At 50.6% G+C, this 24,440-nt stretch overlaps 1 protein-coding gene across 6 annotated transcripts in view; it reads right to left on the reverse strand.

Moving 5' to 3' along the window:
- Positions 1-24,440, reverse strand: part of RGS3 (regulator of G protein signaling 3) — a 121,630-nt gene that overhangs the window by 25,497 nt on the left and 71,693 nt on the right. The window contains exon 1 of one of the 6 annotated variants that reach the window (XM_066256447.1): positions 7,584-7,844. The exons of 3 other annotated variants lie outside the window; for them this stretch is intronic. The gene's annotated coding sequence lies outside the window, so the exon portion shown is untranslated. Of the gene's footprint in view, positions 1-7,187; positions 7,336-7,381; positions 7,512-7,583; positions 7,845-24,440 lie in introns of those variants that run through there. 2 more of the 6 variants (XM_066256445.1, XM_066256444.1) reach the window with 2 other exon arrangements.

A 24,440-nucleotide genomic window follows, 5' to 3' on the forward strand; every position in this document is an offset into this window, starting at 1 on the left:
TCCTGTCGTAGGCCTCTCTCCCCCGTCCCTCACAGGAACCGGCCTATCTTCCTCTCCTGCTTAAAACCCCTGCCTTTCTCTGGGATGGTCCCAGCTCCTCACCCTGCTTGCTCTGCCTCTGCCGACTGCCCTCTCCACCACACCATTTCTCCTCTCTTTCCACCAGCCAGGCTGAACTGCAGTCGTCCCTTGAACAACACAGGTTTGAACGGCATGGGTCCACTTATATGTGATTTTTTTGTCAATAAACACTGTACATGTATTTTCTCTTCCTTATGGCTTCCGTAATAACATTTTCTTTTCTCTAGCATACTTTATTGTAAGAATACAGTATATAATATGAAATTCGAAATATGTGTTATCGATGGTTTATGTACCAGTAAGGTTTACTTACAGTCAATAGTAGGCTATGAATAGTTAAGTTTTTAGGGAGTCAAAAGTTATATGTGGATTTTTGACTGTGCAGAGGGTCACCGCCCCTACCCCCATGTCGTACAGGGGTCAACTGTATCTGTAGTCCCCCAAACACGCTCGACTCTGGGGTACCTCTGAGCCCGTGCTCACTGTCCTTCCCCCCTAGAACACCCTGCCTTCCCTTGTCTAATGGCAGACTCCCACTCATCCTCTGAAGCTCAGCTCACCCGCACAGCTATTGCCCCTTGATCTCTAACACAGGTGATACTGCCCTACCGTGAGAAAGGATGGCCTTTTAAATAAATCCGATAACCACTCAGAGAAAAGAAGTCTTGACCTGACATCGCACTGTGCATGATAATCTATTTAAAGTGCATTTTAGATCTAAATGGAAAACGTGAAACAATTAACATAGTAGACTATATCCATAACCTTGCAATAGGCCAAGAAACAGGATTTAGAATTATTCTCCATAAGGACAAAGATTGACAAGTTGGACTGCATTAAATTAAGAACTTCTTCAAAAGATACTCTTAAAAGTGAGAATACAGGCTACGGAGTGGGGGGAGATAGTTGCGTCGGGCATACCCAACAATAAACACTACCCAGAATATTTTTAAGCTCCCACAAATCAATAAGAAAAAGAGCAGATAATCCAATAGGAAACTGGGAGAAAGATTTGAACAGATACCTCACAGAGAGTTTATGCAAATTAACGATCAACATATGAAAAGGTGCTGGCCCTCATTAGGCACGGAGGAAATGCAAACGAAGAACCACAGTCAGACATGCCCGTATCTAACACAATAACTTGGTGAGGAGGAGGAGCAACAGGCACTCACACGCCGCTGGCGGAGGGGGCCTTGCTGTCACACTTCAGAAAATTATACGACGGCATCTAGTGAAGCTAATTATATACAATTTATGACTCATAATGGCAAACCTTAGATATTTACCCAACAGAAAGGAAGGAATATATAATGCATCCATAGACGAGTGCAAGAGTATTCATAGCAGCACTACTCATTATAACCTCCAAATGGCAACGGCCCAAATATCTATCAAGAGTAGAATGGATAAATTGTGATATATCCACACAATAAAATACCATACGGCAATGAGAACAAATAAAATAAAACTTCATATAATAGCATGGACAAATCTCACCATCAAAATGCTGATTGAGAGACGTCAACAGAAAAGAATATATACTCAATGGCTCCATATGTACAAAGTTCAAAAACAGGCAACACTAGTCAATGAGGGAAATCAGGAAAGGGGTTACCATGGAGGCAGCAGTGACGGAAAGGGGATAGAAGGCAGTTCCCAGGGTACTAGACGCTCTATTTCTTGATCTGGAGGGTGTGTTCACTTTGTGAAAATTCATCAGCTATATATATACTTCTAATCTTCCTGGTAGCTACAATTCAATTAAAAAATTTATTTAACAAACAAACAGAAGCCTTCCTCCCAGTGTCTCTCCAGCTCTCTGGGCTGTGAGCCCCTTTCCTTCGAGTCTTTCCCTGACAGGCGTTCTAGCTGACTGATCCCTGCGCTCCAAGAGCCTCCCTTCACCGTATCGTCTCCGATAACAGCCACCTGAGAGGTGCTCGTGTACTCCTGCTGCTTGTACGACTCTGTGTCCATGTACATGAAGCATTTCGGGTACTGTAAAGTCAGTAGCCAGAGCCACCAGCTCAGCAGCCAGGCCCATGCAGGTTTGCATGGATTCGGACAGTCGGTAAAGAAACAAAGGAGCCAAAAACTGATGGGCCATCATTTTTAATCCTAGCTTGCACCCGGCAGGCAAGTAAAAACACACACTGGGCTCCAAAACCCACTCACATTCAGTGCTCACAAAGCTACTGACTTATCCGAATTTCTTAGAATCAAAGGTTTCTAGCTCACCAGACTTATTCACCTCTGTTCCCCATCTCCTTCCTTCACCCTACACAAACTCTGCCCAAACTGGCTTCTCTCTCAGCACTCTGCCATCCTGGCTGCTTCTCCTGGCCTCTTCCAAGTGGCCTTTCTCTGCTCTCTGCTCTCTAATGCTAATCTCAGGAACCAAGAGAGCAAGCTCCCGTTCTGCCCCCATTTTATAGTGTAGAAATCAAAACCTTTAATCCAATATACAAAATAGGTAAGTCTCTAATACAAAGTCACTTATCTGGGACATGATGGGATTGTACCACCCCACATCAAAAAGGGTGGGAAAGGCTTAATCCCAAAGCCAAGCCCCAGGCTACAAGGATCCTGCCTGCCCACAGCCCACAGAGACACACATTAATATCACCTGGGCAACGGCCTCCACGTGGGCAGCGCCATCTTTAACAAAGTGAGCATAATATATTTTATCTGCCCAACAGGTACACACATCATCTCCTTTAACCCGATGAGGCTGGGCCACTGCACAAGCAAAAGGAGGCATGGGAGGCCCCCTGTCTTGCCCAAGGGCACTCAACTGTAGAGTGGGAGGGCACGCCCTCAAGTCCAGAGCCCACGCACCTACATGCAAACACCATGCAGCCTCGCCTGGGATACAAAGGTACACGTACGTGGCTGGATACACAGGCGCTTTCTGTGGGTGGATAGGAATCACGGCCATACCTCAGAGAAGTGGACAGACCAGGATAGAGACCTGCTCCTCGGATGGACAAGCATCTACGTAACCAGACTTGGTCTCACCTCCTGCAGAAAGCTTTGCTGAAGCTCCCAGGCTGGGTTGGAAGCTTTCTCAGGATTTCCACAGCACCCTTCTCAAGCCTCCCCCTCAAAGCTGTGTTACAGTCTCCTACATGCCTATCCTGGCACTAGATTAAAGATCAGGCCTTTGCCTGACCAGGCGGTGACTCACAGGACACAGTGTCAGCCTGGGACACTAAGAAACCTGGTTTGAAACCCTGAGGTCGCTGGCTTGAGCTCAGGGTTGCCAACTTGAGCCCAAGGTTGCTGGCTCGAGCAAGGGGTCACTGGCTTAGCAGGAGCCCCCCCACCCCGGCAAGGCACACATGAGAAGCAATCAATGAACAACTAAAGTGCCGCAGTGAAGAATTGATGCTTCTCATCTCTCCCCTTTCTTGTCTGTTTACCCCTGTCTGTCTGTCTCTCTATCTGTCTCTCTCTAAAGAAAGCCTGGGCCTTTTATGTCTGTGTCTCCAGCACCCGGTAATGCATAGTACACCATGATATTCACACATGTGGAAGGAAGCAAGGAAAGGAGGGAGCAAGCAGAGAGGACAAGTACAGAGGAACCCTTTGCATCAAGTGGGAGCTTCAGAAGTCGATCAGAGCAGTGAAAGGTTTCCATGTCCTGAGTGGACGTAAGTTCTGATCCTGGACTTGAGGGATGGCACGGCCGTGCTGCCACCTGTCGTCCATGGCCTTCCTCCATCTTCCTCCTGCTCAAGCATTCAGCTAACCACTAGCGCCCAGAGGCTCTGCCCGGCTCTTCTCTGCCTCTCCCAGGCCCCTATGCCCTGCCACCCTGCCCCATGTTTCTGGTTTCTGCCCTTAACCCCAGGATAACCCCACCTGGGGACATCACAGACGGTCTTGGCTACATGAGGAAAACTGTGCCTGGCTCCAAAAAACTATTGTGACCTGTGGCCTTTCTAAGTTGGGAGCTGCTGACAGTTCTCCGGCAGCAGCCGAAGCCACAGTGCCAAGCGCACGCAGGCTGGCCCATGGCAGGAGGGAGGGGGAGAAGCCCTGGGCCACCTGGAGTGATGGCTTAGGTCCATTACAAGACACAGAGGATATTCTGGGACCCTTTCCCCTCCCCCTCCGCCTGGAAGCTTTGATCTCACAACGGCTCATGGCCCCAGCAGCCCTCTCCCCATTCCTGCCCTGCACCCGCCCCGCCCAGATGCCTGGGTGCCCCTTGTTGTGCAGGGGAAGGCGGCAGCTCCCTGAGGCTGAGCCCGGCTGGCCAGCAGCGAGCGGCTGCAGCCTCTGTGGGCCGAGCGGGCTGAGCCATAAGCAGCCTTGTTTATCTCTGGGAGGAATGATGGCTTTCCCCGAGCAACAGCATCTTGGAAACGGCCTGGCTCCGCAAACAACAACAAACTCCCAGCCTCAGCCTGGGCTCCAGCTTGCTAGAAAAGGCTTCTAACAGGCTAGGGGCTGCTTCCCTGCTAAGCTGATTCTGTGCTTGAGCAACGACTCTCAGAACCCAGGAAGGAGAAAGGGTCTGCAGAGAATCGAAGAACTGGATGGCTGGAAGGGGGCTGGCAATACCTAGTCTAGTCCCTGGTGGCTCCAAAGGGGAAACTAAGTCAGAGGGGAAAGAGCGTATTCGCCTGAGATCCTCCGGTGAGCAGGGACTAGAATGAGCCTCAGTCTCCAGCCTGTTGGCCAACTGAGGGCTGTCTCTACCGCACACACAGTGCTTCCAGAGAAAAGACTGGCTCCAGCCAGTAAGCCCAGAGGTCCTGGGAAGAAATGGGTTAATGGGGAGCCCAAAAAAAGGAGCACCAAGACAAAAACCAGGTGCTCTGAGTGACCCAGTTGGTGCAGTGGAGAGAGACCTGGGCTGGGAAGCTAGAGACCTGGGTCTTGTCCCCACTGTGCTGCTGAGTAGCATGTAACCCAGGCAAGTACTTCCTCTCCTGCCTCATTCCCCATTGGTCCAGACAGCAAATGGATTCAGCCATTTCTAGGACTTGGAGCCCAAATGGGAAAAGGCTCTAAGGAGCCCCAGGAACCCAGCCGGGCATGTGTACTCCCTCCCTCAGCTGTGCCCCCTCTGGGTTAACCAGGGAGACCACTGGCTGAAGTCACACAGATCTACCTCCCTGGATGGCACCATCTGAAGGAGGGCCACGCTGAGCTCCAAGTCACTACAGTCTGTGCAAAGGACTGTAACCACTGCATTCAAACAAGCCAGGGCTGCCCCTTCTACCCCTGAGCTCTGGCCGTGGTATGGACACCATCCTAGCCCAGTATGACCCCTGAGTGGGCTCTCCCTGTCGCCTCAGCTAGGCTGAAGCCAAGATTCTCCCCCACCTCACCTCCTGTCAAATCCACTCCCCCAAATCTTTGACCCTATGGAAGCGACCGTGACATGCAGAAACTAGAGTCCCTCCTAAGAGGCTTCTCGCCAGGCCTGCAAGTTAGTGGTGCCACTCTCTCTGCCAGGCAGAGGTGGGCAGAAAGCTGACTTGGACATCAGTGCTTGTTCTCAAGGAAAACCCAGCCTAGCCCTTTCCTCCTGTGACCTGGGCCCCAGGCTAGGCCCTTGGCACCGAAGAATGAATAAGGCCCAGAGTGCCACCATCAATGGTCAGACATTCCACTGGACTGCCTGCTCCAGTCGTGGCAGTCTGGGTGGGACTGAGACCCGGAGAGAAGAGGAGGGACGGGCTTTCCAGGCAGCAGGGACAGCCTGTGCAAAGGCAGGAAAGCGGGGAGTAGAGTGGTTTCGCTGACACCCAGTACTTATAATCAGAAGCCTCTCCAATGATTTCTGGTTCAAAGCCCTGGAGACATCCCACCAGGAGGTCTCTTGCAGCAGCTGCCTCTCTCTTCATCCCCTTGTTGTTTCAGATGCCCGGCTAGGAGGAGCAAGCCCTGCTTTGGCTCTTGGCTCCCCGAAGGGCCCGCCCGGGCCTAAGCCATGCCACGTGCTAGGGCTGGGCAAGCGGGGAGGTGCCCCTTGGCTGGGCAAGGAGGACTCCAGGGGCCCTGGTGGAAACTTTGACTATGGCCGCAGGGCCCTGGCAGGGATCCCACAGGCATTGGTGGGGCAGGCCCTGCAGCTCCTCCCTTCTAGGGTACATACCCACTCTAGCCATCTGGAGAGGGGAAGCAGCTAGCCCCCAGCCATAAGCCCTAAGAGAGCAGAATGTGGAAAGTTTTTGGTGAGTGGCCTGGTGGCCCTGTACTGAGCTAGGCACTCTCAAATCAGAAGTGCCAGGTTCACAGCTGAACTACACAGCTCAGGTTGGGGTGATGGCACCCACATATCCTGTACTCACTGACCCAGGACACAGAAGTCCTCTATCTTTGTCCTGGCCTTACAACTGCTATGTGAACTTGGGACATGGCCCCTACTCTCTCTGGACCCAAGATCTTCATCAGCTCTGAGATCCCAGGGCACAAGGGCTCTTCATAGAAACCACAGGATGAGAGAAGAGATGTGGGCCTCCAAACTGAGAAGAGAACTGGCCGCTGTCTGCTCACAGTGGCCACCCTGTGGGGTAAGTGGTCCCTAACCATCATCCTCTTCCTCATGGGTCTCAGCTGGAGCCGAGGGAGCAGGAATAGGACGTTTCCCAAGGGGCTCAGGAGATAGTGTCCCTGCTGTGCTTACAGGAGACATTTCGGCATATGTCTTAGGGATCAGAGGAAACCCCTGGGGACCAGCCCCCCAAGACCATCTCCTTCCCTGACCTGGAACTAGGCCAGAGCAACCATCCCAGGTGCTTGGGGGCACAGTCAGCATCCCTGACATAGTCACCAACAGCCTGGAAAACTCCCTCCCCAGGCAGTGTCCCGACATCTGGCCACCGAACATGCCTCACTCCCAGAAGGAAAGCTGACTGAGAAGCCCCGAAGTGGAGAGCGGCACACGGTGGAGACATGCCCCACCCTGCAGGGCCCCTGCCCCTGAAACACACACACACTACTTCAGATCAGAACACGCATGGTTTGGTTGCAACATGCCCATCAATGGCTGCCCCGGGGAAGAAACAATAGAAACAGGGGCACAGGGTGGCTTGGACAAGACCCCCCCGCCCACCACACACACGCCGTGTCAGCGAGGCACCTACCCAGCACACTCCGGCAGGGACCCAGGCCACGGGGGCTGCTGCTCCTGCCAGCCCGCCCGCGCGCCGGTCTCTGCCCCCGTCTCCGCCCAGCTCCTCCCGCAGGCGGGCAGGCGGGCGGGCAGCCGTGTCAGTGTCAAGCAGCAGCCTTCCCAGACAGAGCTCCTTTGTGTCAGCAGAGCTATTTATGGACTTACCCAAGTTCCCCAGGGGAGCGGTACCTGCTGGGAAAAGCAGAACCAAATGACCAGGTTCCACCTCCCACATCTAGGTAGCGTTTTCAAAACCCTTGCATCACCCAGCCCTCCTCTTCTTCCTCCTCCTCCTTGCCCTCCTCCTCCTTCTCCTCCTCTTCCTCCTCCTCCTCCTCCTCCTCCAGAGCCCTTCCCAAACACACACCCTGTCCAGCCGGCTGCCACCACTCCGGAGAGAGGCTGGATTGCTTTCTTCCGTCAGATAGAAAACTCTGTGATTTCCCAAACCACTTCCATCCGAGGGGTCCAGGACGTCTCAAAGAAGAGTCCTTCAGCCTGCAAGGGGCCCAGCTAGCTCCTGGGTCAACCGATCACACTCGCGGGCCCTGGCTCCCCTGCCGCCTGACCCCCGGGCCCAGGCTGGCCCCCAAAGTGCCACTCAGACGGACGACTCATGCCTCCCTCACAGAGGTACCCCCTGGCAGTAGGATCCCGCGCTGGCTGCACCCCACACACATCCTGAGGGCTCCCCCTGTGGGGGCAGTGCAAAGCCACTGGCCACCACTCTGACGGGACGGAGCCAATCACTGAGGCTTCCCTGCCACCCCCCCACCCCCCACACCACTCTCAGCCCAGTGGGTGGCTGCAATTTAACCCAGGGTCCTGCAGCCAACCCAGGCTGACTCCGAGCGCCACCGCCCTCCCCAGGGTGGGAAGCAGCTGCTTCAGTCACTTCGCAGCAGCAGCACTCAGGGCAGCGGACACACATTTTCAGTTAGCACTTTTGTGTGCCCAGCTCTGGGCAATCTCAGAGATGGACAGAGAGCCTGGGCTCCCTCCCCTCGGTCTGCTGGTCCAGTACAACAGCCCAAGAGTGAAGATCCCCAGTGAAGGGGACATTCCTAATAGAGGGACGATGGCAGGCAGAGGAGAGAGCAAAGGGCACGGGACTGGGAGGCAAGGGTCCCCAATTCTACCTCCAGCGGCAGCACTGGTTGGCTGGGTGTCACTGAGCAAGTTCCTGCCCATCCCTGACCCTTGGTTTCCTCATCAATAAACTGGGGCTGACAACTCTGACCCATCCACCTGTAGGATTAATAGAGGATTCAATGCTCCCATTGCAGGTACTATTTTGAGAGCTCTGCCTCTTGTTAATTTATTTAATTAATCACCACCAGCACCTTGTCAGGCAGGGACTGCTATTACCCTATGAAGAACCCGAGGAATGGCAGAGGAAGTTGCCCACATCACACAGCTAGCTGGGTGTGGAGCCAGGACTGAACCTCAGTCTGCCCCCCTCCTGGGTGCCCACCGCTGCAGGAAGCTGTTTTGCCAGTGCAAAGCCATTCAGTGGTACGGTTAGGGCTGCTGCAATTGATTATCCGATGTCAATCAACAAACACACCCTGGGGCCCAGATTGGGGGTGCCCATCCCATAGCCAGCTCCAAGGTGAACATGCTTACTTCCAGGCACCCGAGGATGTCAGCACAAAAACAAAAGCGGGGCAGTAGGGACCTCACCCTCCTTTCCCACCCCACCCCGCCTCACACTCGCAGGCCCCGGCTCCCCTCCACTTCCGCCCTGGGCTGAAGCACTGTCCCTTTGCCTCTTCCTCTTTCTAGATTAGCCCCAATGCCTCTGAATGTCTGTCTCTGCCTGTCTCCCAGCCCCTGTCTTCTGCCTCTCTAGTCCCGTATTTCTCACACATGCAGGCAAACGCAGGCATGCTGGTACAAGAAAACATCCTTCAGTAGGGTTGACCTGGAACAGTCGGCGCTCACAGACTCCATCAACGCTTTGTCTTGTTGCTGAGGGCAGGGCCAGGGCAGGCCTTGCAGGAAGCTTCCAGATTGGAAAGCTGTTATCCTGCAGGCTCCTGGGAAGCAGGGCCCACCCACCCTTGTCTGGGAAATTAAGGAAACGAGTCTCAGGAGATGGCCAATTCCCAGTGGGGCTGATTGGTTTCCAGAACAAAATCTATGGGGCTTGGATAATATATCTTAGGGTACAGAGCCTGAATATAGGGTTCCTTGACATGAGAAGAAACTTTGAGCCTTAGCTCAGGTTTTTACTTTCTTTCAATAAAAATATTAAAAATAATTAAAAATAAAAAAATATATATATATATAGTTCTAAAGCACCAACTACGTGCCAGGCTCTGTGCTAGGCCCTGGGGACTGGGTCCTGCACTCACAAGAATGACAGGCCAGTGAGGGAGACAGATACCAGCCACACAGTCAGATTAATGAGCCCATAAACAAACACTGGGCCCCGGAGGGCAGAGCAGCTGTGCAAACCCAGGGCCCTGGGTCCAGAACAGATCCAGAATGCATTCATCAATGCTCTGGACCACAAGGGGATCAGAAGAGGGTATAACAGCCAGTGAGTGCCTTGTGGCCCTGGTGTCTACCAGGCCAGACAAGGAGAGCATCTAGTGTCTTGGGGAGCCCAAGCAGCCGCTGCCTCTGCCTTCCCACAGTTCCAGACACAAATCAGAGGGACAGGTGGGCTGTCCCAGTGCAGAGCCTGGGGCAGGGTGGGGGGGTCACTGACAGCCAGGCTATCTAAGCTGGAGGGGCCTTGGAGGTCTTTCACTTTTATTCCCTGGTTACAGCCAGGCAAACTGAGGCCCAGAAAGGAACAGTGACTGTACCAAGGAAACAGAGCACCCGAGTGGCAGGGCTGGGAGCAGGGACTGTGCCTCCCAGTCCAGTGCTCTTTCCATCGCAGCCCAATGCTTCTCAGACCAACGGAAGTGATGGTGTGCTCAGTCTAGGAGGAACTGGGATCCGTGGGGCAGCAGGGTCTAGGTGGCCCATAAGCCACAGATTGGTGCCTGTGCACTCAGGGCCTGGGCCCATTTATTGATCCACATAATTTATTTACCAAACACTTATTTGACACTCACTATGTGTCAGCACTGTTCAAAACACTTCCTGGTTATTGACTCATTAAATCTTTATAACCCTATCAGATACAATGTCTAATGACCGCATTTCAGTTAGGCAAACAGAGCAGCAAGAGATTAGAAAGCCTGCTTGAGGTCATACAGTAGTAAGTGCAAGATCAAGTCTAATCCACTGCGCACTGTGCCCGGCACTGCTGCATGGGGCAGCCCGTGGAACCACGAGCCCCCGGCAACCCCACGAAGCCAGCTGCTGGGTGGCCCCGCCAAGCAGGTGAACTTTCCACTCTTCAGGCAAGCTGACAGCAGCTCCCAGGTCTGGGGCTAGGAAGGGTCTGCAGGGAGCCAGTGTGTGCACACCTCCTGTTTTGGGGGGCCAACACCCCTGGGCAGAGCCCAAGGCTCTAGAGAGGCTGTAAGGAGATATGGCAGCAGCGGGATGCAACCCAGAGCCCCGGAGAGGCTGTCCTCCTGCAGCCCGCACCCAGCCAGGTTCCCAGCCTGCAGCCAGCCAGGTTCCCTTCCTCCCCTCCTGCCTCCACTGCCTGTCCTCCTGCACCCAGCCAGGTTCCCTCCACCCTCCCCTCCTGCCTCCACTGCCTGTCCTCCTGCACCCAGCCAGGTTCCCTCCTCCCTCCCCTCCTGCCCCCACTGCCTGTCCTCCTGCACCCAGCCAGGTTCCCTCCTCCCTCCCCTCCTGCCTCCACTGCCTGTCCTCCTGCACCCAGCCAGGTTCCCTCCACCCTCCCCTCCTGCCCCCACTGCCTGTCCTCCTGCACCCAGCCAGGTTCCCACCTCCCTCCCCTCCTGCCTCCACTGCCTGTCCTCCTGCACCCAGCCAGGTTCCCTCCACCTCCCTCCCCTCCTGCCTCCACTGCCTGTCCTCCTGCACCCAGCCAGGTTCCCTCCACCTCCCTCCCCTCCTGCCTCCACTGCCTGTCCTCCTGCACCCAGCCAGGTTCCCTCCACCTCCCCTCCTGCCCCCACTGCCTGTCCTCCTGCAGCCCGAACTCAGCCAGGTTCCCTCCTCCCTCCCCTCCTGCCCCCACTGCCTGTCCTCCTGCACCCAGCCAGGTTCCCTCCACCCTCCCCTCCTGCCCCCACTGCCTGTCCTCCTGCAGCCCGAACTCAGCCAGGTTCCCTCCTCCCTCCCCTCCTGCCTCCACTGCCTGTCCTCCTGCACCCAGCCAGGTTCCCTCCCTCCCCTCCTGCCTCCACTGCCTGTCCTCCTGCACCCAGCCAGGTTCCCTCCTCCCTCCCCTCCTGCCTCCACTGCCTGTCCTCCTGCACCCAGCCAGGTTCCCTCCTCCCTCCCCTCCTGCCCCCACTGCCTGTCCTCCTGCACCCAGCCAGGTTCCCTCCTCCCTCCCCTCCTGCCTCCACTGCCTGTCCTCCTGCACCCAGCCAGGTTCCCTCCACCTCCCCTCCTGCCCCCACTGCCTGTCCTCCTGCAGCCCGAACTCAGCCAGGTTCCCTCCTCCCTCCCCTCCTGCCCCCACTGCCTGTCCTCCTGCACCCAGCCAGGTTCCCTCCACCTCCCCTCCTGCCCCCACTGCCTGTCCTCCTGCAGCCCGAACTCAGCCAGGTTCCCTCCTCCCTCCCCTCCTGCCTCCACTGCCTGTCCTCCTGCACCCAGCCAGGTTCCCTCCCTCCCCTCCTGCCTCCACTGCCTGTCCTCCTGCACCCAGCCAGGTTCCCTCCTCCCTCCCCTCCTGCCTCCACTGCCTGTCCTCCTGCACCCAGCCAGGTTCCCTCCTCCCTCCCCTCCTGCCCCCACTGCCTGTCCTCCTGCACCCAGCCAGGTTCCCTCCTCCCTCCCCTCCTGCCTCCACTGCCTGTCCTCCTGCACCCAGCCAGGTTCCCTCCTCCCTCCCCTCCTGCCTCCACTGCCTGTCCTCCTGTACCCAGCCAGGTTCCCTCCTCCCTCCCCTCCTGCCTCCACTGCCTGTCCTCCTGCACCCAGCCAGGTTCCCTCCTCCCTCCCCTCCTGCCTCCACTGCCTGTCCTCCTGTACCCAGCCAGGTTCCCTCCTCCCTCCCCTCCTGCCTCCACTGCCTGTCCTCCTGCACCCAGCCAGGTTCCCTCCTCCATCCCCTCCTGCCTCCACTGCCTGTCCTCCTGCACCCAGCCAGGTTCCCTCCTCCCTCCCCTCCTGCCTCCACTGCCTGTCCTCCTGCACCCAGCCAGGTTCCCTCCTCCCTCCCCTCCTGCCTCCACTGCTTACACCTGGTACTTCCAGGCCTGTGTCCCCAAGACCCCATCATGAGCCCTGCTCGGACAGAAACCCACCCGTCTGCCCCCTGCAGGCCCTACCTGGGGGAGGCTGAGCCTTAGTAGTGCCCTCCGGGGAGAAAAGAGGGTACCTGCCAAAGGCTTCAATGAGCTTCCTCATCCTAGCTTCTGATCCAAAGTCCCCTAGGATTTTGTTCCATGGTGGAGAGGAGGGTGATGCCACTATGACGGAAATGGCACAAGCGAGGAAGAGGTGTGGTCCTAGGAATTCCAGAGTGTATGACAAGCTAAGACCAGTCCCCACCCCCACTCTCAGCTGCTCGGGCTCTCGTCGGCCGGGACAGTGAAATGGTCAGGCCTGTGCCTGGGTGTCTAGGGTAACGGAAGCCTGACCTGGGCCACTCTGGCCTCACCTTCTACAGAGCCCCACTGCTGCCCCAACCTGCTGCAGAAGTGGGTGATGACCCTGGGCTGCCTTGCGAAACTGTGGACTGGTCTGAATATGCCCACGGAGCCCAGGCTTCGGATCTGCTAACCCACTTAGGAAGTTCTGGGCTCTCACTCCATGGGTCTCACAGCCCTGGTTTGGGAGTCTATGGATTCCATGTAGAAAGGCCCACCCACCAGTCTGTCAAGAAACATTTGTTCATTATTTCCATAATCACTGGATCCCTACTATGTGCTGGAGCCTGTGCTCAGAACTATGGACACAGCCTGACAGGGAAGCAGCCTGCTCCCAGGGTCTAATTTGAAAGTGGCCATGGCTGTCCCTGGCACTGATGCTGCACGCACGGACTACCCTACCGATTCTGGCCTCTAGGACCCTATCACCAGGGCAGGGAACACACTCTCCCACTGCTCGTAAGGCCATGTACCGGCTCTTCCTGCTGGCACTTGCCTTAATCGTGGGGCACATGCTGCAAGGAGTGGGATGAGACAGAACAGATACCTGTAGGTTTAGACCCTAAGGGAGTTCTGGCCTGTAGCCTGCAGAGCCCGGGGCAAGTCTCTGCCCCCTCCTGGCCTCAGCTACATCTCTAAACTGAGGCTGCATGGCGTCTTGCTGCTGCAGTCCCACTCCTCCCCTTCAAAGGTCAGTCCGGGCCCCGCCAGGCTCTCTCACTGACTAGTTTCAGACAGTGCTATTTAGAAAGAATGCAGACTTTGGAATCCAAAAAATCTGAGTGTGAGTTATGTTGGGCAGGTCACTTCAATGGCTCTGAATCTCAGTTTCCTCATCTGTACAATGGAGCTATTACCATCAGCCTCACTGGGCCCTGTGGGAACTAAATGAGCTAGCATGTGTGGAGTGCCTGGCATACGGTAAGCACTCAACAAATAAGAGTATCATTGTCATGTTGTCATTGTTGTTACCATCTGTAAAAGGACAGAATTTACCTTGAGAAGGTCAACGTAAAGATCAAAGTTAGACGTGCTAGCTGGGGAAGGCCTGAGAGATAAGGACGGGACATGGCGTCTGGCATGTACCAATAGCATCATCATGAACAGTGATGGAGCAGCAGGCTACTACCATCATCCCCATCTTACAGATGGAAGCACTAAGGTTCAGAAAGGCCACGTGGCAAAAATAAGAGCAAACAGGCCGTACAGCTCCTATGCCTAAATGCTCAGCCTGTATGCTCTGCCTCCAACTCTTGTCCCAAAATGTCTCCTCCCGCCTGCCGTCACCTGCCTCTCCTTCAGCCACTTCAGGTAGCGAGGACAGTTCCCGGCTTGCTCCTGGGAACTGTATCACTTGGGGACAGCAAGAAGAAGCTCACAGGCAATGAGAGCCAGGATACCAAACGTCCCCCTGGAGAGCTGGCCCTGCGAGCTGTCACTGGCCGGACTCTGCCTCCAGCCAGGTGCCTGTCACAGTCACCTCCTCAGGCTCAGACTGACCTTGGGCAGCTGCAGCAGCTCAGGATGGCTCAAAGCTGTGACTGTCACCCCTCCTGGTTCCAGTCTAAGCAGCCATATGCTGGCCTAAGATTTCAGGCTTTTGGGGAGCAATCCTCGACCCACAGAGCTTGTGCCAGCTCTGGGGACAGGCTGTGTCCTGACTACCCGAGTCCCTGGGAAGTGTTCAGCACGGAGCAACAGACTAAACTATGTGGAGGCCAGCCTGGTGACCTTGGCTTCGAGATGCGGTTTATCCACACACTCCCTTGAGTCCACCCCCTGCTTGAACTGTTGGGCCTCTGCCCAGGCCACCAAATCAGAGGCCATAACCCAGATACTTCTGGCAGCATTACTGTCACCACTAAGGGAGTGAGCCAACACATAAATAGGCAAAATCAAGAGATGGAAGGGATAAGGCCAGTTCTTAGTGCTATTGCTCAGGTCCTGAACTCAGCTATACCTGAAGCCACTCTCCAGGACCCCATCAATCCCACTTTCTGGCTGAAGCTAATTTGAGTTGGGCTCTTGTCACTTGCAACTGGAAGACTTCTGACTAACGGACACCATATCACCAGTACTTAGCACAGTGTCTGACACACCACAGGCATTCTGACATTACTTGTTCGCTCAGGCAGTCGTTCAACGAACACTCCACAGTGAGAAGGAGACCAGGTTTGTTCTTTAGGAGTGGTCATTGTAGCTGCCGTTTGGAGAGGAGATCCACAAGGAGACATGTAGCAGTCCCGGGGACAGAGGTGAAGCCTGAAGAGGGTGGCTGAGCAGAGGGGGGGGGGGGAGGTCTCCAGCCCTAAACTCACTGGGAACCTTTATGAAACCCGCTCCTCTTTGGTCTAGTCTTCCAAGCTGTTTCGCTTCCACCATTCTAGCATCCCCATATTTTCTCCCACTGTCAATATTCAAATCCTTACCGTAGGGTATTGGGTCAGGGTCTGAGTCAGGTCTGAGGATTGGTGTTGATAAGCAGAGAATATAACATAGTAGCTAAGAACCTGGGCCCTGGAGTCAGACGCCTGGGTTCTGATCATGGCCTACGCCTCCTAGCTATGAGGCCTTGTACAATCTGCTTAACTTTCTGCTCCTTTGTTTCTTTATCTGTAAAGTAACAATAGTGGTGGGCAGATTACATATTATAGCAGAAGGATAAAGCACATTTAATTAACATTAGGTTCCACTATCATTATTACTTTTTTTTAGTAGAAAATCTAGAGGGAATTTGACACATAGAAAATAATTCCAAAAATGAATAAAACATTTCCCTGAACTGAGGAAGGACTTGAGTCTTCAGACTGAAAGAGCTGAAGTTAGTACCAGGAAAAAATACCAAAGAGGACAAACAACTAGAAATAATCTAATGAAATCTCTGAATTCCAATGATTGGAAAGAGAAACCTGCTCGTTTCCACAAAGAAATCTGAGAGCCCTGAGCAAAGGTTGCACTGGTTACAACACTGGAGGCTGGGATGACACACGCTGCTCCCGGTTTCTGGGGGACAAGGACCGTTAGCCTGGGTTTCTCTACTCAGGAAAGGGGCAAGTATTTTCAGACTTACAAAGACTAATAACGTATGCTACCCACAAACCCTTTCTGGAACAATCATTCAAGAAAACTCCCCAGACAAAAAAATGAATCAAAATCCAGAAGTCAAGAGTGCGGTGATGAAGTATATGAGAGACTAAGAAACAGTGAAGCCAGAAACATTTAGTTAACCACTGATAACATAACTGAAAAGTTAAATGCAATTTAAAGAAACAATTCTTAAGACTTAACGGAACTAATGTTTAAAAACAGAAACTAAAAGTCTAGATGATTTCAACAATCCTGAGGAGGCATGAAGAAAAGCAAAGAGAAGTATGCGCCACCCACACGCTCATTGTGGTTGATAAGGGAAAAGTATCCTAGAGCAGGTTTCATTCCTGATATTTAAATGTTTGTGAAAAAGTAAGGATAGCCCTGGCTGATTGGCTCAGTGGTAGAGTGTCGGCCCAGTGTGTGGATGTCCTCAGTTCAATTCCCAGTCAGGGCACACAAGAGAAATGACCACCTGCTTCTCCACCCCTCCCCTTCTCGCTTCTCTCTCTCACTCTTTCTTTCTCTTGCTCTTCCCCTCTCACAGCCATGGCTCGATTGGAACAAGTTGGCCCTGACTGCTGAGGATGGCTCCATGGCCTCCATCTCAGGCACTATGAAGAGCTCAGTTGCTGAGCAACAGAACAACAACCCAGATGGACAGTGCATTGCCCCCTAGTGGTCTTGCTGGGTGGATCCTGGTCAGGGTGCATGAAGGAGTCTGTCTCTATCTCCCTTTCTCTCACTGAATAAAAAAGGAAAGAAAGAAAGAAAAAGTAAGGGTAAAACCACCGGCAGACTAGAACTAGGGTGTATAACTTCAGAGGGAATTTTACACAGTAATGGGGATTGGCCTTGAGATGTTGACTACTATTAAAACATTATGAAACAATAGTAATTAAGTTTCATTTATGAGATTAATGAGGGAAATAAGAGCATTCAAAACCCACCCACCTATGTGTGGAAATTTGGTCTGTAAGTGAGAAAAGGAAAGATGACACCAAAAAATAGGTTTGGAAAAATTAACCATTTAAGAAAAAAAATTAATGAGAGCTCTATCTGACACCAGACACTAAATTACCTGAAAATAAACTGAAAATATGAATGTATTTGAATAAAACATAGAATATTTGTTATACTCTTGGAGTATGAAAGGCCTTAGAAAGTATAGCCCTCTACCACCCAAAAAAGAATTGATTACAAAAAGATTTTATTACAAAAAAAGCGTTAAACTTCTGAATGATAAAAGATACCATAAATAAAGTTACAAAACAAACGGGAAAGTGGAAAAAATACTTGTAATCTATATGATAAGTAAATGGTTAATATTCTAACCATATAAAGGAATCTTACAAATAGGACAAAAGCCCCAGTAGAAAACTGGGCAACAGATATGAACTGACGAGCCAAAGAACAAGTATAAATGACTAATAAATGTGAAGAGACAGTCAACATCATTCATTTTCATTTACTGTTAACAGGAATGTAAATTGCGCATTTCCTTAGTCTCTCTGTGCCTTTGCTTTCTCATCTGTGGAATGGGGATAATAAGAATAGTAAGGGGTAGATGACGTGTTTAAACAGAAGGAAAGTGGTTGTAAAGCACTTTGGTAGTGAGTGTCACACTCTGTCCTACAGGAAAATGCAGTAGGGCATCGTCAGAATGTTTATTGCAGCCTTGCTCATAATATCAAAACACTGGAAACACCTGACTGCACATCAACAGGGGAGTAGGTGAATAAATTATGGTTCATTGGCTTCTAAAGAGAGAGAGAACTTGAGGTGCCATGTAAAAGATTTATTTAGTGCTATATTTAGTTTTAAAAAATTAGTTATAGAAACTTTAGTACAATAAAACATGGTATATGTCTACATATGTGCATGGAATAATGTTTGGAGAAACCATACCAAACTTATAGCAGAGCTGGGGGAAGGGAGATATTTTTTCTTTCTTTTCTTTCTTTTTTTTGTATTTTTCTGGAGTGAGAAGCAGAGAGGCAGAGGGACAGACTCCCACATGTGCCTGACCAGGATTCACCCAGCATGCCTACTAGGGGGCGATGCTCTGCCCCTCTGGGACTTTGCTCCTTTGCAACCAGAGCCATTCTAGCACCTGAGGCGGAGGTCACGAAGCCATCTTCAGTGCCTGGGCCAATTTTGCTCCATTGGAGCCCTGGCTGAAGGAAGGGAAGAGAGAGAAAGAGACAAAGGAGAGGGGGAAGGGTAGAGAAGCAGATGGGCGCTTCTCCTGTGTGCCCTGGCTGGGAATCGAACATGGGACTTCCACACACCAGGCTGATGCTCTACCACTGAGTAATGTTTCAGATTTTTTTGTACAATCTCTGTACAAAAAAGTATATTATCAAAGAACATATATAATGCTAAATAAATATTTCTATTTGTAAATAGATTTTTTTTTTTTTACAGAGACAGAGAGAGAGTCAGAGAGAGGGATAGATAGTAGATAGGGACAGACAGACAGGAACGGAGAGAGATGAGAAGCATCAATCATTAGTTTTTCGTTGTGACACCTTAGTTGTTCATTGATTGCTTTCTCATATGTGCCTTGACCGTGGGGCTACAGCAGATCAAGTAACCCCTTGCTCGAGCCAGCGACCTTGGGTCCAAGCTGGTGAGCTTTGCTCAAACCAGATGAGCCCGCGCTCAAGCTGGCAACCTCGGGGTCTCGAACCTAGGTCCTCCGCATCCCAGTCCAACGCTCTATCCACTGCGCCACCACCTGGTCAGGCAGATTTAAAATTTTTAATTTCCTCAAATAAGTCTAACAAAAATGTATAAGACCTATATGAAAAAAATATTTTTTTTCAAAACTTTACTTGGGAAATAGTAAAAGATTTGAATAAATGAGGAGATCTAATCCTATTCCTGGGTGGGAAAGCAGTATTGTATAGACCTCAATATTTCTCTTTTTGATGTGTATTTTTAATATAAGTACAATCAAAATCTCAATAAGGTTTTTGGGGAGGGCAGGGAAGAGGTAGGGACTGAATAAAATTATGCTAAATTTCACTTAACAGAACAACTAAGTGAGAATAAAAATTTAAAGAAGAGCAAGATGAGGGTACTTATGCTAACACAACGTGAAAGCATTGAAACAAATAACTGAGAAAAACGAAAAGCATTCTGCCTCCTACCATACACCAACGTGAATTCCAAACAGGCTAAAATGTTAAAAGGTGAGAAATAAAATCATGTTCAAGAGAAGGACAATGACTATTATATAATCCTGGGGGACTACCATAACACCAAAGGATAAAGTATTTTTAAAAACTTATAGACATAATATTAGTCATCAGAAAACACAATTCACAAGCACAGTGAGATACTACTTCACACCCACTGGGATGGCTATAATTTAAGAAATGGGCAAATAATGAGTGTCAGAATGTGGAGAAATTAGGATCCTTATATACTGATGATGGGCATGTAAATTCATGAGACCACTTTGGAAAACAATCTAGTAGTGCCTCAAAAATTTAAACATGGAGTTCTTACTTGACCCAACAATTCCACTACTAGGTAAATACCCAAGAGAAATGAAAACATAAGTCCACATTAAAATGTTCACACAAACGCTTACAGCAGCATTGTTCATAATAGCCAGGAATAAAAAATGACTCAGATGTTCATCAACAGATAAATGAATAAACAAATGTGGTAGCTCCATCAATAGAATACTATTCGGCCATAAAAAGGAATGACACATACGACATGGATGAACCTTACAAACATTAAATGGAATGAAAGAAACCAGTCACAAAAGACCAAATACTATGATTCTATTTATATGAAATGTCCAAATCTAGAGAGACAGAAATGGATTAGTGGTTGCTTATGGCTTGAGGAGATAAGAGAATTGGTACAGGATTTGGTTTCTTTTGGAAATAATGAAAATACTGTAAAATTAATTGTGATAGTCACATAAGTCTTTGAGTCTATTATAAAACCACTGGATATTGCCTGACCAGGTGGTGGCGCAGTGGATGGAGCGTCGAACTGGGATGCGGAAGGACCCAGGTTCGAGACCCCGAGGTCGCCAGCTTGAGCGCGGGCTCATCTGGCTTGAGCAAAGAGCTCACCAGCTTGGACCCAAGGTTGCTGGCTCCAGCAGGGGGTTACTCGGTCTGCTGGAGGCCCACGGTCAAGGCACATGTGAGAAAGCAATCAATGAACAACTAAGAAGTCGCAATGCGCAACGAGAAACTGATGATTGATGCTTCTCATCGCTCTCTGTTCCTGTCTGTCTGTCCCTGTCTATCTCTGCCTCTGTAAGAAAAAAAAAAATTTAAAAAAAAAAAACCACTGGATATTTTTAGGGAATGTGAATAATATCTCAATAAAGCTGCTACCAAAACAATTTATAAATGTGACTACCTATAAATCAGAAATATATAGGCCTGACCTGTGGTGGCGCAGTGGATAAAGCGTCGACCTGGAATGCTGAGGTCCCCGGTTCAAAACCCTGGGTTTGCCTGGTCAAGGCACATATGGGAGTTGATGCTTCCTGCTCCTCCCCCTGTTCTCTCTCTCTCTCTCTCTCTATCTCTCTCTCTCTCTCCCATATCTCTCTAATAAAAAAAAATGAATAAATAAAATCTAAAAAAAAAAAAAAGTAAATAAAAAATACTTTAAAAAAATCAGAAATATATATGATTTAAAAAAGACAAAAGTTAACACAAATATCCTCATTATGTAAAGCGTTCCTGTGAATTAATGACTGAACCATGAACAACCCAATAGAAAATGAGCAAGAAAAACTGGAACAGGCTACTCACAAAAGAGATAACATAAGTGATGAAAAGGCATATAAATAAATATTCAACATCTCTAGTAATCCAAGAAATGAACCTACTACAAAATGTAAAAATACTCGGTGTTGGTGAGGTTGTGGGGAAATGGGCATTCTCTTACCCAGACTGTATCAGTTTGCTCGGGACTAAGTGGTTTCTCAGGAAGCAGGACTTCCCATACTCAAAAGAGAAAGTTCTGGGCAAAGCAGGATGAATCAGTCATGCTGAAGTATGGATTAAATAGCGCAACCATTCTGGAGAGTCATTTGGCAATAGGCATCAAGAACATCTTTTATAAATACATACTCATTGACTTGGAAACTCTACTACCAGGAATTGATTCTAACAAAATATTCATTCATCCAACACATATTTGTGGAGGGTCAATAGTGTTCATTGGAGGCTGGAGATACCAAGATATACCTACAAGGATTTTTTTTAAAAATATCAGATTCTTGTAACAAAAACTGGAATCAAACTAAATGTTAAACTTCTGGAGATTATTTAAATAAACCCTGTTTCATCTGAAATATTCTGCAGGCACTAAAAATGATGTTGTCGAGGAATATTCATTGATATAGAAACATTAGTACACTGTATTGTTAAATGCGGAAAAAGTGAGTTAGAAAACTGTGCACTAGTAACTTCAATTTGCAAATAAGATATATGTGTATAAACAATTGCCTGACTAGGATATGACCCAAAATGTTAACAGTAGTTATCTTTGGATGTTGGATTAAGGGAGAACTTCATTTCCTTCACCTGGTTCACCTGTATTAAATGTTTTCTTTATCATAAACGTAAGAAACCTTTGCAACAGCACAACAAAAATTATCAACTGCATTAAAAACAAACACCTGTCATGCCCCCATGGATGGAGGCCTCAGGAAGGAGTTTCAGAGAGTTAAGCATTTGTTCACGCGAGATCATAGCTACCTTTAGTGAGTACCCTCTACAAAATCAGGGCTCTCCAAACTTTTTACACAGGGGGCCAGTTCACTGTACCTCAGACCATTGGAGGGCCGCCACATACAGTGCTCCTCTCACTGACTACCAATGAAAGAGGTGCCCCTTCCGGAAGTGCGGTGGAGGGCTGGATAAATGGCTTCAGGTGGCCGCATGTGGCCCGCGGGCCGTAGTTTGGGGACGCCTGCTACATGCTCCGCACCTTGCAGAGACCATCCGTTTAATCCTCAGAAGAACCCCAGTGAGATAGGTGTCTCCTTTCATTTGACAGACGCTAGGTGACCCACAAGGAATCCCAAAGCCAGTGAGGGACACAGCAGGTTTTGAACCCCGGCATGCCTGCCTCTAATTAGGCCAAGGCACCAGACTCTACATTAGCTGCCTCTGCTTGTTCCTGGGGCAGGCCAGAAAAAAAGTCCCAAGCTACGAGACCCTCTGTGTTCCGACCACTTCTATGCCTGCTCTTGTCATCTCTCCCTGCAGACAGTCCAGGGGGCGATAGAAGGACATATCAGCAAGGATGAAGCCACCAGCAAAAGGAAGGCAAGGGAAGGCCTGGCGCTGAAAGGCCAACTGGCCAAGGTCAGAGCTCAGGGCAGACCAGAGGGGGACTCCTCGCCTGCTGGGCGACTCTCAGGAAGCCTGACCATATCCGGCCCCAAGAATTCCCAGGCCCTGTGTTTGCCCAGAGGTGGTGAGAGAAAGCCTCACAAGGCCTGCAGCCGTCCTGCTGAAACAGCAGGAGGAAGACAGCCTACCCTCTGGGACCTTGTCCCTGGGCTCGGTGGCTGCTGGCCAGTCCTTTCCCCTCTCCCGGCCTCCGGAGCCTCCTCTTCTGTAGGAGAAGGAGACGTGCAGGCTGATGGCTCCAGGACCCTCCCAGATCTAAATTCTCTGAATCTATAACACTTCCTCACAAAGGGCCTGGCAGGAAGAGGAAGGGGGTGAGGTCCACCCAGCCCCTGAAGGCGCCCCCTCCTCTTCCCCTCAGCTCTGATCCCACTGCTATTTTTAGAACAGACCACAGGGAGCTCTCCACCAGTCCTGCCATGCTCCGACCTCCAGGTGAAACCCGCCAGCCTCTTTCATTCCACTCCAGCAAGAACACACACTGGGGACTTACAGACAAGCCGGCGACCTGACAGCCTCTCCCCACTCCTGTAGCTGGGTCATTTCTCACTATTTCCATTACAGTCCAAAGTGATAACTTACTTTTCCTCATGACAACGCAGCTGAGTGAGATGACACGAGCTTGTCTGAAACAATCTGTGTCCCTCCCCCTTCCCAACCTGTCACATTCTTCAAAAGTGACTAAAGAGGAGCTCTGGCCTAAAAGGTAGGGGGTTGGGTCCTAGTTCCAGCTCTAGCACCAACCTTGTGCCGTTGGCCAAGTTCTTGCCTCTCTTGGTCTTAGTTTCTACAAATCAGCTTATTAATCAATTGATCTCAGTCCGGGGAGTTTTTCAGCTCCACATTCAAAGATGCAGTCGTTCTATCAAATTTCTAATCACTTATAAAGTAAATAATATATTCTCCAATTTTAGGGGTTTGTGTTGAAGATAAGTGAAATAATTTGCCCAAAGTCACACGGTGAGTTACCAGAAAACTCAGTATTTGAACCCAGATGTTCAGAATCGTACTCGAGTTTTCTCCGAGAGTAAGGGGCTCCGGAGAGGGGGAGAGTACCACAGGAGCAGTTCCAGGCATGTCTCCTTCTGCTCTGAGGACTCACAGGAGTCAGCACACAATGTGATAGAATCCATGACCCTGGCGTGAACCTGGCCAGATCGCTTAATAAACCAAGAGGTGATCCAGGCTCTGGTCTTGCAAGGCTGAGGGGCCACAGAAAAAGCTCAGAGTCAAGAGGGTCAGGAGACCTTGGTTTTCTAGTCCACTGCCACTGACTTATCCCATGACCCTGACCGGGTCACTTCCTATTTGTGAGCCTCAGTTTCCTCATCTAGATTCTAGACCCTGAACTGTGTGACCCAATTCAATTCTACCATATCTACTAAGGACCAGGCAGTAACAGAAGAATAAATAAAATATGGCTTCCACTGGCTTTCAAGGAGCCCACAGTCTCGCAAGTGAAACACAGCTGCCTACCACATTGTGCTGAGGATAAACAAGATACTATGGGCATGCAGAGGGGGAAGCCATGACTTCTGATGCAAGCCTGAGAAAGGTGTCTCAGGAAGGTGCCACGCCTTGGAGGTTGGGAATTGAATCCAGCAGAGACAACAGAGAGAAGTCAACCAACATAGGACAGAAGGAACAGCCTAAACATGAAAGTCATGGGGAATCTGGAGAAGGGGAAATAGTCCAGTGTGGCCAGGGTCTGAGTGCAGAGCAACCAGGGAGAGGCCGGAGAGCCATGCTGAGACCTGAGCTTGAATCTGCAGACGATGGGCTCCCACACTGGTCCTGCAGCAGGACTGTGACTGTCAGCCTCTCCCTCCCCTCCTGGGATGGTCCAGGATTGCTGGAAAACAGAGAACTGAGCAATCACAAGCAGGGGCTCTGGAGCCAGGCCTGTGGAGTCCCAATCCCAGCCTCTCACTAGCTGCATGGCCTTGGGCAAGTTTCTTAACTTCTCTAAGACAGGGTCTTCATATATCAACTGGGTATAATGAGAATAAAGGTGTAATGGGGATAACA

The sequence above is a fragment of the Saccopteryx bilineata genome, chromosome 2, assembly GCF_036850765.1.
Source record: "Saccopteryx bilineata isolate mSacBil1 chromosome 2, mSacBil1_pri_phased_curated, whole genome shotgun sequence".
Classification (NCBI taxonomy): Eukaryota; Metazoa; Chordata; class Mammalia; order Chiroptera; family Emballonuridae; genus Saccopteryx; species Saccopteryx bilineata.